We start from the raw sequence: 20,273 nt of genomic DNA on the forward strand, positions 1-20,273 counted from the left end.
CATACTTTAGCCCCCCAAAATCATGTCTCAAATCATGTCTCAAAGCTCGAAACGTCAAAGTTTGCTATAGAACTCGATGTTTGTGAATGTGGTCATCATTGTAAGCTAAGAACATCAAGGACCCAAGATAATGCGGGGTGTCGTTTTTGGCGTTATAAAGTGCCTGAAGTAAGTGTTTTTTCAAATTTTTAGGGCTTAAATTTTTCACATTATCTACATATTTTACTTTAAAAAACTGATTTTCTTGTAATGTTTATAGGATATGGGTGGTTGCAAACATTTTCGTTGGGAAGATAGCATTCCCTTGTATAAAATGGTGGCGACGAAGTTTAAATAGTCTCCTGTTGATAGAGATACCGCGACCTTATGTATCACTAAAGATACCGTGAAGTTTGACTTACAGTTTAAGCTTATGGAAGCTCAAGAAAATATTGACCTTTGGAAGGTGATGCTTAAAGAATCCAAAGAAAAACAAAGTTTTCTCAAGGCTAATCTTAGAGACACTCAGCAAGAGAAAAATGCTTTGAAAGAAAAACTGAAATTTTGGAAGATTATTTGTGCTATCTTGTTGTTGTTTATTAGTTCTATGTATTTGTTTATTAAGTTTAATATTTCTATGTATTTTGTTTTTTGTGTATTTTCTATTTAGTTTGTTATATTTATGTACTAAGTTTTTACTAGTTGCACGTTTTCATTTATTATGTAATCTGCACCCTTTATGTACTAATTAATAATAGACTATAACAATCAAAGCAAATTAAAAACATACTAAAAATATTCAAATTGATGACTTCATCACAAACTAAAAATACAAATTATCCGCATGAGTCCGAAACTTAAATAACCCAAAATCTAAGAGAGTGAACCAAAATAATCCCTAATCATCATCAGAATAGAAGTCCTCAATATCGTCCTCAGAACAATATTTTGGGCTTCTTAAGACATATCTTCTTTCAGTAGATGTTAATTTGCTACCTGTTGATGATGCTTGTTCTTCGACCAACTTTAGCATATAAAATCTACAACGTCTTGCTAGCATTCTGTTGTTTTCTTTTCTAATCCTTTGTATGGCAAGCTCGCATGTTTCTAGACTTACTGGAGGCATGGTCATTGAGTACTTGTTGGGATTTGAGCGTTGAGATTTTCCAAGTCAAGAATAAGTCGTTCTGATTCGGCATGCCGATATGCCCATTCTCGGCGTAACCAGCAATAATATTCTCGTTGGTCTGAATATTTCACGCTGCAAAAATCATCATTACGCTATATAAGAAGGTGGAGTTTCAAATCATCTAGTTTGAAATCATAGTTATCAAGAAAACTTGTTTCACCGGAATAGTTGCTATGATTTGAACTATCATCACCACTGCTATTCGAATCATTTGGAAGGAATAAAGACCAATCTACATTTCTACTACTCGACATTGAATATGTTCTAGTCTAATAACAAAAGAAAGGCTACTTATATAGTTGCAATCCCCCAAGTACCCTCGGGGGTGGTCATTATTTCACAACCCATTTCGACTAAGTGGCGCGGGCACTTACCTTTCCCACCTCGGTAAGCGAACCCTCAACCCAACGATAAGTAAATACATAAATAAATAAATCAATCAAGCAGATAGGAATAATTACATAAGTCTCACCATAATGTATAATAGAAATAGTGCGAAAATAAGGAAAATACCCCCAAGGTCTAGTCTAAGTCATACAAGAGCATCTAAGTAAAATTATACAGGTCTGAGATATAATAATAATACACTAATCTGTCTATGTCTCGGAGTAAAGCAGTAAGACATAACAAAAAAAGGAGTCTTCAAGGCGGCGAACGGCTCGTGCTCACCCTGGAAACTCGATGCTAAGCCGATGGCGACTATCGCCTACCGAAGACGGAGAAAGATTTTACCGGTACTCGCATTCATAAAAGAATGCAGCTAAGAAGTGCGAATCGGGACAAAACCACGGACTAGTAGGTATCATAGGCCGACTGAGTATAGCTAACATAATTCAGACAATAAAGCAAGATAGGCAGATAAATCAACAAGTATAAGCCAAACATAATCGAAACCAAGTACATGTCATCGCCTATGTAGAGAAACTAATCCCAGATGTGCCAAGTCTCAATATTCTAATCCGAATCCAACATCACAAGTAAAACACTAAATCAAACTCAATAAAAGCCGTGATGCAATGCAATGTAATAATGTATGAATGCAATGCAATGCCATGCAAATGTTGTGTACACATGTACTCTAGACGAAAGTATCGACGTCTCGGTAGCATAACCCAAGGTGACTCGCGAAGTCTAAGTACCACTCCTCCTGGATCTTTGCCCAACAGACAGACGAGACCCAAATCTTTGCCTAAGGGGGTTCTCACCGGCACCACCCTGGGGGACCCGCAGAGTCCATGCACTCACTCAATCCACGATTCAAAAACTAACATCGGATATCGGACTCTCACATCACTTTCATTTAAAAATCGAGCCCAGCTCATCATAGTGTTTCATCAAGTACCAACAAAATATCAACATAGCCGTATCATGAGAATGGGAGTGTGTGCAATGTATGTATCAACATCAACAATCAGATCAATATCACAAGTACCAATAAGGGTATGCCAATAACATATCAATGTCACAAGTACCAACATAGGCACGCCAGCACTATATCAGTGTCACAAGTACCAACATGGGTATGCCAACAATATCATGAAAGACTACATAAGTCATACGGAACTCTATCCTCGTATCAATATCATGAAAGACTACATAAGTCATATGGAACTCTATCCTCGTATCAATATCAATAAGCAAGGTACTATCATATCACAATCAAGATAGAGGAACAGTTCCCAATATCTACTAACAACACGTGGCATCAAGTCCACGGCACAATAGAACAATCAAGTCACAACATAACGGGGTGGCTAGCCCCAATCACACAACAGGGCCCATCCTAAGGAAATATCCAACCCAACTTCATACCCGAAGGTTTACATGCTGTCTCTAACAATATCATCTAAATATATGCTTTGCTACACGAAGTCTCACCAAGGGTAAGCCATAACCTACCTGGATGGCCGAACAACAAACACCAACAATCACTCTTTATCCTGGCTTTTCTGCTGAGCCTCAAGATCAAAGAAGTCTAAGCATATTTGAAATCTAGATTAGAAATCACGAAGATTGATACTAATATTGCTATCATTCAATTTAGGTCAAATCCAACCTTAGAATTTGGGGAAACGGGGCCCAATGGGTCAAAACGGGAAATTCGGGAGTAAAATATTAAATTAAGTATTAGGTGATCAAAACCCAACCAATAATTGCTGAATTAACTCAAGGATTCACCTAATTTTGAATTTCAAGTAGAACCCCCAATTTTAGGTATGAACCTTAACTCTTAAATTCAAGAATCCAACACTATAATGGAAGATATATGATTAACAACCTTAGATACATTATAATCTAGCATAAACTCCATTAATTTCATCATTAATAAGCCTAGATGGAAAATCCATCAAAACTCACTTTTAATCTTCCATTACTAAGGAACTAACAAGAAAAGAGGAATTTCAAGATGATTAGGAATAATGAATTAGCAAGAAGGTTAAGAGGACTTACCACTAAGAATCTCCCCTAAGAATCCTCTAGAAATGCTCCCAATATGAACTACTTTCGGAATAACAATGAATGAAAAGACTTGGGGTCTTATATCATTTAAATACCGAGACCATCGTCGATCACTTCTTTCGTCATTTTATTATACCGCACCGCCCCAAGAAGTGCTTGACCACTACAGCGGTCAAGCCCAAATAGTCAGGACCGCTCCAGCGGGAGGGTGACCTCTACAGCGGTGTTGGTGCTGCCAAAGCGGGCACCAGACACCAGAAACTACACCAAGTTTCACACTTCAGTCCGATATTCCGACTAATTCCCGAGGCCATCTGCTCATATACCACATACATAGACACACATAAAAACATGCTATGAATGCGCTCGTGGACTCAGAATTCCTAACGGAGGTCTCGTTGACCGAGTCAACCTCCGATACCTTAATTCTAATTTTCCAACCCAACTCCCAAAATGCATCCGAATGCTTTGGGAACCGAACCAGATATACACACAAGTTCTAAACGACCATCTGAACCTCTTGGAATCGACGGATTTTTGAAAAAGGTTCGTTTACCCAAAAGTCAACTCTTTTTCTCTTAAAGCCCAAATTTCACCAAAAAGTCACCCGAATCAAGTCTAGACACCTCGGGAAGCGTGTCAACGGTCCCCTCGGGTCAAAAGTGCTCTAACCAAGCTCGAAAAAGGATCAAAAGGGCCGAAAATGCAATAACGACTGAACGAGTCGTTACACATTATGACCCTACCTACTTACTTTATTATAAGAAAAATATTAATCTTCATCGGACATCTCACAGTCCGAATCCCACTTGGATCTGAATCTTTCGTAACCATGTTGACCATATTCTACCCTTAGGCAACATATTTTCATCCGATTGTTCTCTTCGCGAAAACTGTTAAGAGCAAAATTCTACTCTTGTGCAGTGCCATGAGGCATTGACATAACACTTTTTTTGGGCGTTTAAGCCCTAATGACCTGAAGTTTTGTTCCAGTGCTACAGCCTTCCTGACACACCAATCCCACTCCTCTCTCATTATATTGTTGTATTCTCGATTGAATCTGTTGTTCGAGTTATTTGAGTATTTAAAATCATCATCTAGTTCTCATGTCCTACCCATTTCTTCGAATAGGTCTGCTGGGTAAAAACATGTGATAGAACTAATATCAGTAAATTAGGTATAGAATGACATGATAACTCGTTTTAATGTGAATGCTAGTTGTTTGTCAATCATGTTTTATACTACTCCTTGGTTTGACAACACTATGCTTGATTTGACAACACAATGCTGTCTTATTTGACCCCTTTGTATGACACTTAATCATATTGCGCCGCAACATTTAAGTGCGCAAAATATGAGTTTTCAGAATGACATGCTTGATTTGACAACACTATGTTGCATAATTTGACCTTTTTTTTTTTATGACAAACTGATATTGCGCAATATTTAAATGCTCAAAATAGGAGTTTTAGAACACCATGCATGATTTGACAACACAATGCTGCATTATTTGACCGCTTTTTTAGACACGCCATGCTTGGTTTGACAACACGATGCTGCATTATTTGACCGCTTTTATGACACACTATGCTTGATTTGACAACACAGTGTTGTATTATTTGACCGTTTTTTATGACACACTTATATTTCTCAACATTTAAATCCGCAAAATATGAGTTTTAGAACACTATGCTTGATTTGACAACAGAATGCTGCATTATTTGACTGCTTTTTATGACACATCATGCTTAATTTGATAACATAATGCTGCATTATTTGACCGCTTTTATGACACACCATGGTTGATTTGACAACACAATGCTGCATTATTTCACGAGTATTATCATATTGCGTAGTGTTTTCATTCGCAAAAGGAGTACTGTGCGTGTTGTTTACTGCGCAATAGTGCTTAATCCCACGTTATTTAAATGTTCACTTTTGCGCTCAAGTTTTTTTCTATTTAATATGAATGTTGGATGAGGTAAAAACTCATCCATTTCATAAGTTAAAGTCTTTTAAGTTCTTGAAAAAAATCAAACTTCAGAGAAAATATGTCTTCTCCTCCTTCAACTGTTAAGGTTTCTTTATTTTGGGATGAAAATATAGTTGATGACAATAACACCATTCGTTATAGTATCAAACCACAAGCCCATGTAAAGTTTCCAACAACCTTGAATTACAAAACATTAGTCAATTACATACACAAAAAAATGAAAACTAATCCCACTCAGTATGGAGTATCTGTAATAGGCAGATATCCACACACCGGTTCACAAGGTTTAGTGCTTTATGGTGTGTGGAATATCAATGATGATGACCCTTTGATGGATTATTTGAGGGCGCCAAAAGAATATAGGGATTTAATCGCCATTAATGTTCTTGTTATGTATATCGAAAAGATACCTCAAGAAGTCCCTCAAGCCCAGCCTACTCATGGTAACACTTATGGGGACTTTAGTTCTTATGGAGACATTTTGAGTGGTCAAGTGCCGCTGAAAATTTTAAGCCAGCAATTTAATCAAATTTACATTGAAAATTGGTAAATATCCATTTTTAAATTATTATTTTGTATAGTAGCACGTGTTTATTTTATTTATTGATTAATATCCATTTTTTGTATCTTTGTAGGGGTTATACACCTGATATGAGTAATATTGGGCAATCCTCTCAGTTCGGTGGAGTTGATCTTTCTCCAAACCAACAATTTAATCAAACTTATAGTGAAAATTATTCACAAAACTCGCCAGTGGTACCAAATGTTGCTTTTGGGCAATCCTCTCAGGTCAGTGGAGTTGATCTTTCTCCAAACCATGACAATATAGATCAATATCGATAGGTTCATCACCTTGATATTAAATAATCCATGTATATTTGATGTTGGTATTTAAAATATGTTAATTTTCGTGTAGGAAGGGGCCTTTACTAGATGGTGATGATTATCCAAATTTTTGTGAGACATCATCAAGTGATAGCGAAGAATTACCGAATAATGCAGAAGTAATCGATGATGATGATGACGAAGAGGTCGATGTTCAATCTGATATGCAACAAGCAAATTTAATAGAAATGATACAAAGTCCGATACCGTAAAACCCAACTCCCGAAAGCCCAATGCAGTGGCATTCTGACCATATTACATATCTTGACAATATTCAAGGTCGTGCTGATGCCTTTTTATTTACCGAAGAAGATGATCAAAGTCGTAAAAAAATGGGGAAAGAACCGGCTGATCTTATAAACGGTGATTGCTACCTTGAAAAAGGGATGATGTTCGAATAAAAAAAGGCATTGCAAAGGGCAGTCAAAATTTATAGTTATAAGGGAATGAAAGAGTATAGGGTTGATGATTTAACCAGAAAGATATGGAGACTAGTTTGTAGACGACAGTATCAAGGCTATCAATAGATGCTTCGGGGAATTGTTAAGCCCGATGTATGTGGGTTATCACAAAATTCCACCAACGTCACACTTGTGATATGGGAGAGAGTCAAGCAGATCATTTTAATTTAGATACAAATATGATTGCTCAAGTGTTACTTAAAGACGTTGCCGAAACCCTAAGATAACCTATTCGACCTAGTTCATTATAATTCTTACATCAATTAAATTATCATTGCTAAATGTTGTTTGTTTAAACTTGTGCAGGATCCCCATCAAAGATTGCATTAGAAACGTTAAGACAGTATATCATAAAACGATAAGCGAGAGAAAGGGATATCTCGGGAGTAGGCGTGCTTTTGAGATGATTTATGGAAATTTGGAGGGCTCTTTCCAAATGTTACCGAGGTATATGGCAGCTCTACAAAAATTCAATGCTGGGAATGTTGTAGAGCGGAGGCTTCTGCCCTGTAATATTTTCAACTTTGTGTTTTGGACATTCAAACCATGTATTGATGGTTTTGCTCACTGCTGGCCAGTCATATCCATAGACGACACACATGTATATGGTGTATACGACATCAAGCTACTGATTGCAGTAGAAATGGATGCCAATGGGTCGATATTTTCTCTTGCTTTGGCAATTGTCGCTAATGAGAGCAACGAGACACAGGCGATGTTTTTGACACATTTGAGGCAGTATATTATTAAGGATTGTATGGGCATATGCATGCTATCTGATCGACATCAAGGCATATTGCACAATATGTCTACTTTGGAGGGTTGGCAGCCTCCTTTTGCTTACCATTGCTATTATTTAAGGTATATAAAGGCAAATTTTCAAACGAAGTTTGGAAATAGCACACTAAACAAATTGATACGGGCGGCTGCGATAGAGCATGAATAAAAAAAATGGCTTGTAAGGATGGAGATGATCAAGGCAGTGAGTCCAGAAGCATATAATTGGTTGAAGACAATCGAAGTTGAAAAATGGACATTATATCTTTGATGAAGGCAGAAGATAGGGGATGCTTACAACAAACAGCTCGGAGTCATTTAATGGTTTACTAAAATCTGCTCGGGGAATGCCCGTTACTGTAATGGTGAGAATGACTTTCATGCAAGTTGTGGAGCAGTTTGTGACAAGAACAAAGCATTCCAAAGCCATATTAGCAGAGGGTGGGAGATGGATGACAAAACCTAAAAAAAAATGATGGAGCATAACAGGAAAAAATGTGAGCTACACAAGATGACTGAGTATAACTATCTTTGAACGTGTGTATGAAGTTAGAACAGGTAATTACGAAGGTCGGGGAGAAAACTTGCATACCGTTTATGAGGGCACGAGAACGTGTAGTTGTGGTAAGTGGCAAACATACCACATGCCATGTTCTCATGTCGTCAAGTGTTTCGAGGCAATGGGAAAAACGGTATCAAGTTATGTGGCATTGGAATACAACATCAAAAGTTACCTTAAAGCATATGCCGGTCACTTCTATCCACTTGGTGATCAAGCTTATTGGTCAAACGAGCCATTTTCAATGATTGCTAACAAGGAGTATATCCGTAAAATTCGTGTTAACTCACGAACTCGGATTCACAATCAAATGGATGTCAATGATAGGACATACTCTCGCAGGTGCTCTACGTGTAAGGAGTTTGGCCATGATAAGCGTTTGTGTAGCCTACGAGGCCGTGGTGGTGCAAGTACGTCTCGTAGTGGGAGAACCTCTCGTAGTGGAAGAGCATCTCGTACTTGAAGTATTATTTTAAATATTTTGTTATTGCAAAGAATGATGTATTATTTTGTTATTGTAATGAATTATTTTTTAACCTCTCGTATTGGATGAATTATTTTTGAATGAAATATTTTTACTTGTCCATTCGAAATAAAATAATGCCTTGACTACATAATAAAACACTTAAGTCAAAACCTTATAAAATAAAACACTTACACCTAAAGATAACAAGATTCAAACAAACAAAACTTAGGGGGCGCTTTACAACCCCTAAAACGACGATCCAAACGTTTAGGTATACTTGATGTAATGAGCCGATATTATATTATCCGCAAAAAAAGATATCAAGTTCTATATAAAATATTGATATTTCGGAGTTTTGAAACATGACTAATCTTTGGTCAAAGTATTGAAAAAAATGTGAATTTGAGAACTTTAAAATTGTACCCAAAAAAAAAAAAAAAAAAAAAAAAAAAAAAAAACCTCTATTGCACACTAATTTAGTGCTCAACATGACCAAATTGTAAAATTGGAGTTTAGTCCTATTGCGCGCTAATTTAGTGCGCAAAGGATAGTTTGGTTACTTTTTTTTACTGGGTTATTTTGGTATCCGATCTGATGTCGGCCCCTGGAAAAAAATTTATGCAAAGTGCTCCCAGACCAGTTGACCGGTCCCGGACCGATGGGGGGTGAAAAATGCCTTCGGTCCATAAATGTGCACTCTCCAGACCGGACAATAGAGCCTGAATAAAAAAAAATGTTCGAATCTGAGCGTGCGGGGGTGGGGGGGGGGGGGTGAAAAGAATATACCTCATCGGTGACGGATAAGAACTCTGGGCTCCTTATAAGGTTTGGGCAATCCTCCTCCCTTTGAGATAGCTTTTGGGGTGTAAATTAAGTCCAATACCTAATTTGACAATACGTAAAAGACTCCACTAAATAATACGTATCAAATTATGAAGTCAATTCCCTCAATCCCAACTTCATCAGCCCGGCCTCTTTCAAGAATGCGACATTGGGAAACTTCCTTTTGGGTAAATTTTATTAAAACCAAAAAGAAGATTTGATGATCAACAACCATATTGGATCTAAGTCTTATGTGATAGTATTAATAATCTCTATATATATAATAGCAGGACATAGGCCCACCACGTGGCTCCTCTCATCAATCAGAAAACACATTTTTCTTTTTTTGGCTTTAAATTCTATTTTCCTTATTTATTTCTATTTTAGAAAAGCAAAAGTCTCTTCCCCCCGCATCTTTTCCTCATTATTTTCCCACGCATCGCTTCACTGCCTCTTCCTCTTGCATTACAACGCTTACTCTCAGACCGCTTCTTCCTTGCATTCTCTTCTTTCTCTTTTATCTCTCTGTCGCCAAGGTATTCTCCTCTTTAACTTTTTCATATTTTTAGGTTTCTTTTGATATTTCTATCGCATCTGTTCTCTAGAATCCTCTTTTCCCAGAGTTATAGGCTTTCTATCTAGTTTCTGTTTTTAAATTTGTTTTCTATCTTAACATTCATTCTACGTAGTTGATTTTTAGCTTGAACTGTAGGTTACTTGCAGCAAACAAATTTGCATATTTTTGCTCATTTTTTTGCCCACTTTGCGAGATTCAAATATTACTTTTGAAAGACGAAATATGCATAAATTGTGTTCTTACACTTGGAGCATTTAAAATTCGTTTCACTTTCAGTCGGAGTTTATTGAAATTGAAAATAAGCCGTGTGATTCTTAGAGACAGACATTTCAGGACCTCCATTTTGTTCAACCAAAAGCACAGACAGTCTGTTGCCGGAGACGTAAACAAAAATGTCGGAAAGTTCAGATTTGTCCATGAATTTCTTTTTCACTATAAAGAAAAAGTTTTACCAATCTGTTGCTGGAGATGAAAAAAATCGCAGGCTGTCTGGATTTGATTTCTCGCTTCACTTTTCTTTTGAATTCCTCTGCTAATCTCTCTATTATTTCATCCTTGCCATTTTACATTTTCTTTTATCGTACTCCAGTTACTTGTGCTTTGGTTTATTTATTCCAGTCCGTATTTGCATCACATCAGTGAAGAGGAACTACTACATCACAAACTGTGCCCAACTTAATTGTGGAAACATAGGAAAAATATGAGATGCTTATTATGGCGCCCATGAACTGTTCGAAAAGATGCCCTATAGAGAGATCTTGCCCACGCCTTCAGAAAAATGTGTTATTTACTCAACAGATGAAAGATGCCCCATAGGGACGGCTTCAGGAAAGGGTATTATTTATTCAACAGATGTAGGTCGATAATTCTTTGAAAGTAAATCTTTACCCATATGTGTTCTTGGGTTATATTTGCAGCATGTAAAATCTACCCCTTTTTAGTTCAACAACTAATGTTTTCCACCATTACGTTCAACATGGTTCAACGCCTAATCTAATTGTGTAGGTGTTTTCCTTTCTTTTTCTCTGTTAGACACTTTCTAATATCACCATTGCTAAGGTTTTGTACTTAGGTCCATTTGCATCCTAATGATACTTTTGAAGTCAGCATAACAAAGGAAGGACATGGACCTAATATAGTAAATTAAGTTATATACACTGACAGTACGATGAACTTGTATACTATCTGTGTAACTTTAACATATTATTGCAGGTTATTTACTCTTTTATAAACTATTTGTTGTAAAATGTTACATACCCCTGCAGGTAACTTAACCTTACAGTGTAAAAAAATTATACATCACCATGAGTGCACAAAACTTTCTCATTTAAAATTAGGTGTGTATGTGATTGATGGAAGTTAGTGTAGCAAAGGTTCTCCGTTGTTAAAACTGGGAGACTCATTATTTTTATCTACCTGTCGATGGACAAAGGTTCTCCAATGTATCAAAAAATTCGGGGAGTGATTTGGAAACATCTAAGAAATCGCTAGTGTCAGAAATTGGTAATTGAATAGCCAACGTCGATATCTATGTCTTCCGATAACCGTGGCTCGAGTTCTTATATTGGTTATTCTCCTGCTCCGGCAAACAATTCGTTTCCCTTCAATATGAAGTCAGCATTTTCTTTCTTACACTGTGTATTAGAGATCGGTAAATTGGTTCAATTTCTAAGCACTGAGATTTATGTCTTACGATGACCGTATGTGGAATGAATCCTACGTGGAACGAATCCTTATGTTGGTTATTCTTCTGCTTCTACCAACATTTTTTCTCCCTTCAATACTCTGTCTTAGTTAGCATAAATATACCGTATACTAGAGATTGGTTTCTAAATTGGTTCAATTTATATTTATTTTAATAAAAAAGATATAATATGAAAAAGAAGAGTAATGCACTGACTTGCATGTAGCTTAACAGATGCATATTGTTAATTGTTAACGGACCAGAATGTAGTTCTGTCTTATTGGATGTTGTTTTACCATTTCAATTAATAGCTATGGAACTTTGGTATTCTTTCTATGTTTTGAAAAAAGATTAGTAAAGTAACTTTATTGAGTAAAAAAACAGCATCAAGAGAATGCTGGCAGTTACAACCTACAAGCATGGAACTTTGCTTTCCTCATAGCACCTTCTGGTTCCAGCTAGACCTTTGTGATTTTTAGCCTACAGGTACGAAACTTTGCTTAATTATTGTTATTTTGGTTACAGATTTGTGTCTAAGTAATATATGATATTCCTAACTCTTCGAAAAAACAAGAATATTGACTAGCACACTTTCTAACCTGAAGTTGAAGAACATAATTTCTACTAATGATATAAGTGATCATGAAGATGAGAAGGATACTGAATAGAGCCGCATTCCCTCAAAGAAACAGAAATTTGGCCCCAGAAAGAGACTCCTGCTTCTTAATCCTGATGGTGTTCTGATTCTTAAGGTGAACCGTCGAGACGTGGCCACTGTTCTAAGCTACATCATAGACTTGGTTCGCGGAATATGTATTACGAAGTTATAAAGAATGTCTAATGCATTTGGTTTGAGGAGAAAAATCGAGTAACTGTTCAGTGTAGTGAAAAATTTAAATATAAAGGAGAGAGAGAGGAGGATCATCACCATGACAAAGAGTGGCAAATGTGCTTAATGGTACATACGGATAAAATAACATATACTGCAAGAAGAAGATGCATGAAGGAAGTTAGTTAACAATAGATGGCGGGAAGTACGGTCAAAAGGCATCACCAGTTAAAAACTCTTTTTTCCATTACGTAAATAATTTATGTACTTTTACTTTTACACATTTTATGTTGTTGTCCTGCTGGGATTGTTTTTTTTTTTTTTTTGGAAATATTTGTTTAATAACAAAAATATACGTGAAATTTTCGGTGATTTTTGGTTTACTATCATTGAAGCTAAGCTTGTATGTGCTGATAATATTTTGATAGAAAACTTGCAGATATTTATATTTATTGCATAAACGTACTTTTCAGTCATTACTCCAAAAGAAGATTATGTCACACTGACAGTTTGCTGTCGCAACTCGCAAGTGTCTAAGCTGGAGTGTATGAGCTGCTAAATAGAAAATGTTAGTAAAAGGCTTTATGGAGCAGTGGAGTTCAACAATTGCAGCCCCAATCACATTTTCTTTTTTCAGTGGATCACAAATGGTTAAAAAAAAAAAAAAAAAAAAAAAAAGATTAGACCATGGTTCTTCTGACTGCAAGGGCACACAATTTATTGACTATTAAACTACTCTAAAACACTAATGAGAAGACAACCTTATAAATTATATCATGACCTGATCCATATAAAATGTTGTATATATGGATATTAGAAGAGTAATAATCTCCAGTACAAAATGCAATTATCCCCATTGACTGCAAGGCTAAAACAAAGCACTTATGATCTCGCGAAGCGCGATCAAATTACCTAGTGATTCAATAAAAGAAATGTGGAAAGTAGGGTATGAGTTACAAGCCTTGCAATCTTGATGATTAATATGGAAAAGGCACTTTTGAATTATTGATGTGCGCACTTCTCACCTTTGGATTAAAGGCCAACACATTAAAGTCAAAAACAATTTCTCATGCATTTGGATAAAATACCAAAAGATCGCAATAAAGTCTAACTTTTCCCTAGATTGGATTATTATTATCCAGTACAAATGCAATGTGCCAAAGAGCATTCACCGCGTTATTGGCCTTCACTTTTCTATTGTCTATCTCGTTGAATTTTCTGTTTTCTCTTTCTTTGCAGCTCCTACTATATCGATCATGATTTCTTTTGTACAATCCTTTAAATTTATTAAAATGAAATTGATCAGTAAACTTTCTTGTTTATCACTTCAATTAATTGTTTAGCCCATCCATCAAAGACGTTAGTTAGCCCATTAGGCCACCTCCCTATTAAGCCTTAAATGGTTGCTTGTATGAAAAGAATAATAATTTTTCTGGGGCAATTTGCACGATTGTCCTTCAAAGGCGCTGGTCTTTAATTTTTGTCCTTCGCTTAAAAGATGGTCGAAAACTCCGAGGTTCTGGATTCGAACCCCCGCTAAATAAAATTAAAAAAAAAAATCGCAAGGCATAAGTCCATATGAAACTATGCCTATTCGCTGTGTAGTAACATAGAAACTATGCCGGACAGTGCAAAGGTTTCTATAAAACTACATATAACCTGTGCCTCAAGGCATAAGTTCATATTAAACTATGCCTATTCGCGATATAGTTACATAGAATCAATTCCTTCGAGTCACCCCTTACTAGTTCATCTGTATTGTGAGAATTCCTGACGAACGGTAACTCAAGTCATGATTGTTGCAATCCGATTTTACAATGAGAAACCGTAAATCTGCTAAACCTATTTATAAATAAAAAGACAACACTCACCAACTTGCAATTTATTTACTCGAAGATATGTGTTACAGACAAAAGTTATTAAAATACAAGTATTAGTTTAATGGTTGATTTTCAACGTATTTATTAAGAGCCCTTTAGTAAAATAATGATGGAATGTATTTTGCACCTTCTGTTTATCAACACGAACCTTCTTTAAAGTCTTATACTAGAAGAGTTGAAAATATGAGTCGATTAATACTTTGATGGAGGAATGTCCCTAATTTTATCTTCTTTTCTTTTGGTACCAAAATTCAGTTTTTCAAACTCAGAGTCTTCCCCTTGTCGTTTCTTTTCATTCCATTTATAATGAGAATCTATTTTAATTCGCCCTGATTATTCAAAGCCTAGACGAAGCTTCAACTCTTTCCTTTATTCCTTTTTTTCTTTTTGTTTATCGTCAAAATGGACTGAAGCATCTAATAATTGGTTTGTTGTCTTTGCCTCTGTTTATTCAACTTGGACGAACCATATAGTCTCTGCTTTCTTTTTATGAAAAATAAAATAAAAATAAATCTCTGCTTTTATTTTGTATAATGTAGTTATAACTGGCATCTGATCCTTTCTTTATTGAATTTATGATTAGATATGGTCCCAAGAACTTTTGGAAATTCCATGCAAATGTGAACATGGCCATTGTGTACTTTGTATTTTTGGAAATAGATTAACGGAAGGTTCCATTAAATAATTAGGAAAAAAGTCTGACCTAACTTTTTGAGCTATACGAAGTTGCTTTCCCAATTCTAATACTCACTCCGGTTCATTCATCTGGCCTTTATTTTTTTGTTCAGAAAGAGTCAACTTACCAAATCACGAAGAAAGAATTAATCTTACTTTTTCAAATTTATCCTTACTAAGTGTTAAGTGATCAATTCGCAATACCTATTTAATTAGTAGTATTTTAGTCAAATTACCTATTTTTGCCTAGAAATTAATATTTTTTCAATTGGTGTGAAAATAACTAAGTGCACACTCTTTTTGAACCGGGAGGAATACGTTCAAACCTTTATAATAATCTCCCTCTGTATTAATGTTTCACTGTAGTAAGACAGATTGTTCTTTGAGCTGACTCTCATGTTGTAGTTTACAGATCACTAAGCACTATTTTTTGATAAATTTAGATGACAAAACTGCTCAGGAATATACTACACGGATTATTTTAAATCTATCCAAAAGGATCATTCATATTACTAACTTGTATTGTGCTTAAAATAACTTCTTGTAGTAAAAGGACTGTTGGTTCCTGAAATAGTATAAATGCCATATAAAATGGGAGAAGAATCTATGTAAGGAGATAAATTAATTGATATATCTTGAGATCTACCTAGAAGGGAAGACATTATTCAACAAATTTAAACATAACGTAACTAGTTACCCACATAAGGGTATAATAAATACTAGTACCAGGATCACATTTCTAGAAGTAAATTAAACCTCAATAAAATGACACCTCACTCTTACTAATTTTGCAAGACCTTATAGGTGTGACCGCAATAGTATCTTCTCTTCAATTCTCATTTTCAAGTATTGAAATTGGTACTCTAAACTGGTGATCACTTGTCATGCATAATCTAGATGATAACATTGTTCAAGATGCTAATGCACTAATGTTATATAAGAATGTCAAATTATAGAAAAAAAAATAGTTTAAAAAATGGAAAAGTTATTTAAAAAAAAAAAAAAAAAAAAACTTATTATTTAGTTTTCACATTTTAAAAAAAAAAAAATCAACTTTTCCATTTTTTAAATCATTTTTTTTTTCTGATTTTCTAAATTTTTTTATTTTTTTACAAAAATTATTTTTTTTCATATATTTTTTTTTAAATCCAGATTTTTTTTATATGCTGATTTTTTTTAAAAAAAAAAGTGCAGTTTTAAAAAAAAAAAAAATATACAGTTTTTTTTTAATAAAAAAATATTATTTTTTAATTTCCATGTAGGTGCCACCATAGCATTACTTATGCCATGTGGACAATTTTTTTGAGAAAATTTCAGCTTCACTTGCCTTTTGGAGAGTGAGTTCACACATTTAGTTCAGGTGTGTTTTGCAAACTAGATAGTGATAGTTTAGGTAGTTTTCTCAACCTTAAAATAGTTTACGTATGAAACTAAAAAAAAAAGTGATAGTTAGGTTGTGTTTTTGACCCTTATCTCATTTTTTATTGGTGTTTTTTTTCCTGTAACTCAACCTTAAGACTCTAACGAGATCATTAATGCCAAAATATGTAGGGATCAATCACAATGAACATCCGAGAATTGTGTGAGACAAAGTTATATATTATATATATTTCTTCTTCTAAATTATGGTTGTCAAAATTGACCCAGTTTATGTAACTTTGTTTTACAACTGATGAGTTAGGTAATTAGGGATATAACTAAGAGATAGAATCTAACTAAGAGATAGAATCTTAGGTCCCGTTTGGACATGCATTTGAAATCAGGTTGATTCGAAGTTGAAGTCTTTGTTTGGACATGCAATTTAGATTTCTTAAGTTGTATTTTTTTTCCATAAACTTGAAAATTTCACAAATTGTGAAAACTATCAAAACATCTCCAATTCTTATACAATCTTACCAAATGAGCAAATCATAGTTCATAACAAAGTTAATACGCTACTAGAAGGCATTTCTAAAAAAATACAACATCTATTGATCGAACTTTAGTTTAATAAAAAGAAAAATTGAACATGAGTTTTAGTGTAACTATTCTTTAATATAATCTTCCACATGATATGAACATTCTCTTCACTTCTGGCATGCATTTCCGATCAGATGACCAAGACACTAACTAATATTGTTACTTTGAGTTAAGTTTTACATTTAAAAATATATACCTACCAATTTATGGGATTTTTTTTAATTATGAAATATAAACTCATGGTCAAGTTTTACATTTAAAAAAAAAAAAAAACTGAAATCATGATTTGGAATCTCAAATCTTACTTTTTGGAGAATTTGGGGTTTGGAATCATGATATGAAGTTGAATTTGAAATTTTGTGCAAATTTCATAAATAAACGCCTATTTGAAATTAAAATATGAAATCATGATTCCAAATTGCATGACCAAACGCCTACTTAGTGAGTAAACCTTACAGGGTCATTTGGTTGCAGAGGCGAATCTAGGATTTGTAGAACATGGGTACACTACTAAAGAAATGAGAAAAAAAATGCACTAAGTGGGAATTGATCCTTGTTCATCGTGGTAAATAACTAAGCTTTTAACCAAATGCACAATTAAGTGTTTTTATAGCATGGGTGCCATCAGATAATATTGGATCATTTCTAGAAAATATGTACATAAAATATCCAATTTTGCGAAAAGTCCATGGGTTCATGTGCCCCATAATTTGCACATGAATTCGCCCCTTGTTTGGTTGATAGTTAGAGTTATACAGGTATTAGTAATGCGGGGATTAGTTATACAGGATTTAGTTATAAACGCATGGTTTAGTTTTTCCATGTTCTATTATGCATAAAAGAATACGTAGAATTTCCTCATAATTATGCATGAACTTATTAGTTATGTAGAATTCTAAATATCCAATCAAACACCATATTTGGTGTATTGTATTTTATACATAGCTAGAAATGTTAACAAAATTCTTGTCATGTTTTGCTTTTGAAAGTCAAACTATTTGAATTTAGATCAATATTTTAAGATGTATTTTGTCACCATATTGAGATTAGAAGAATTGCAACTTATAATATTTTTCATATAGTTTTAAATATGTAATTATTATTTTTATATATTGAATTAATCTAATCTAATTTAGCTTTGTAAATTAATAAAATTGACTTTCGAAAGCAAAATATAAAAACTAATTTGGGACGGAGCGAGTAATTTATTGGGATGGTAATCCTGGGTGAATGGGTTTAAAATGAAGATTCGGCCAGTCCACCTTTAGTATTTTTACACCCTATGAAAACTTGGGAGAACTAATTACCCGTTTAGCCCATTTTTAATTTTTTAGCCGACTTAGCCATTATTGTCATCGGCGACGATCCGCTTGTATTCAGATTCCCATCTCATTGTCCATTGCGGGAAAGTCAAAGTTGGACATATCCCATTTCTGGTTCATTCATAAGCAACTCATTCCCATCATTTGTAAGTAGTGCATAATCAGCTAAAGTCATGTTCTCCGTTGTTGTGAAGGTGAGAGCCTTTTGTGGTGCCTTTTCTGTAGAGCTTGGTGGAAGAATCAGCTAGGTTATGGAGATGCTCTATTTTTATGATTTTTTAATGGAGCAAGATGGCTATGGTGTATCTGTGTGTATTATGGAGAGTAAATTCTTTGTTGGTAATGCAAAGTCAAAGTTCCTTGTGTGTTATTTTGTCTCTCATGTGTCTTTTGTCCTCATGAATGCAAAATGTCCCACATAAGTGTTGGAAAGTCCTTCTTTCCACTTTATAATGAAAAGTCCTTTATTGGGTTGGTAAATGGGCTAGAATAAGGGAGTGTCCTCGTGCACATGCGAATTGGGCTTTGTAGGCAAAAACGGGTCGATTTCCCAACCCCCCTCCCCCCGGTGCTCGAGAGGTATACGTGAGGCCTAATTAAAATCTGATTTTGCAAAATATTATTTTTACTATTTTTTAGCTGAATCGAAATTGCCTAAATATGCTTAACAGATAATTGTCCAAGTTCATCCCCTAGAAGTGAGTAGTCAATTAACATTAATGGCGGTCGTTATTACTCCAGATTATGACAGCTTTTATGTCAACGTTAATGGCCTTTATTCTCGACCATTACTCCAATTGATATGGCTCTTTAATTTCTGAACGTTAAGAGGCGTTTCATATATCCTCCTTTATTACCCACAAGTGGTCATCTACCGATATATTCAGTACATATCTCTCTGGTCGAAATCATTCAAAAATACTATCTTCTTCTTCGAATACTTTTGGGCAATATTTTTGTGCAATCCCCAAACTTTCAACCACGAGTGCACGTGTTTGGGACTGACTATGGAACCTTGGGGAGCGAGCGGCTACAACGATTTGCATCCCTGTCGGGCCGAAATCGCTTTCAAAGCAGTAGTTTGCCACGATACGGTTTTGTGATAACTTCTTTACTGTTTTAACTTTCTGTTTTGTATCAATATTGCACTACTTTTTACTAACAGTATCCATGACATGTTTCTTAGCTATATTTCAAGATGGTCTTGGGTGTATTCGTAGGGGATCAAAATCAATTTTTGTATAATTTTGTATAACAGTGTAAAAATGTGTATAAACACCTCTATACATTATGTATAAACCCCTTTTATGTATAAGCACCTCTTGTATAAGTTTCTACAATATTGTATACTAGTGTAAAAGTGTTTTACACTTCTTTTATAAATTTGTATAATCTTGTATACCAGTGTAAAAGTGTGTATAAACACCTCTTATACATTATTATACACTTTTATATAAGGTTGATACATTGTCTACTACAGGTATATAAAGTTGTATATTGTTGTACACCGTGAAAAAGTGGATATGCGGGTGTAATTTTAAAATATGATTACGCAAATGTAATTTTGTATATTAGACTGTACATTAATGAAATTTCCCCAAAAGAAAATTCATCTACAAGATTCTTCGTTTCTTGATTCGCTTTCGCAAGTCTGCAAAATTTAAGTGCTTCTGATGTACTAATATGGACATTGAAAGGATCAGGGACTCAGATACCATGTGAATTTAGGCCTCAAACAAATCTTGGTAGCACACTA

General features: G+C 34.8%; 1 long non-coding RNA gene across 1 annotated transcript; it reads left to right on the forward strand.

The window, feature by feature from the left end:
* Positions 1–10,007: 10,007 nt before the first annotated feature.
* LOC132063801 (uncharacterized) lies at positions 10,008–11,185 on the forward strand. The gene is made up of 2 exons (XR_009416451.1): positions 10,008–10,127; positions 10,502–11,185. It is a non-coding gene; the product is annotated as an uncharacterized LOC132063801 (long non-coding RNA).
* The last annotated feature ends 9,088 nt before the right edge of the window (positions 11,186–20,273 follow it).

The sequence above is a fragment of the Lycium ferocissimum genome, chromosome 7 (genome assembly GCF_029784015.1).
Source record: "Lycium ferocissimum isolate CSIRO_LF1 chromosome 7, AGI_CSIRO_Lferr_CH_V1, whole genome shotgun sequence".
Taxonomy (NCBI): domain Eukaryota; kingdom Viridiplantae; phylum Streptophyta; class Magnoliopsida; order Solanales; family Solanaceae; genus Lycium; species Lycium ferocissimum.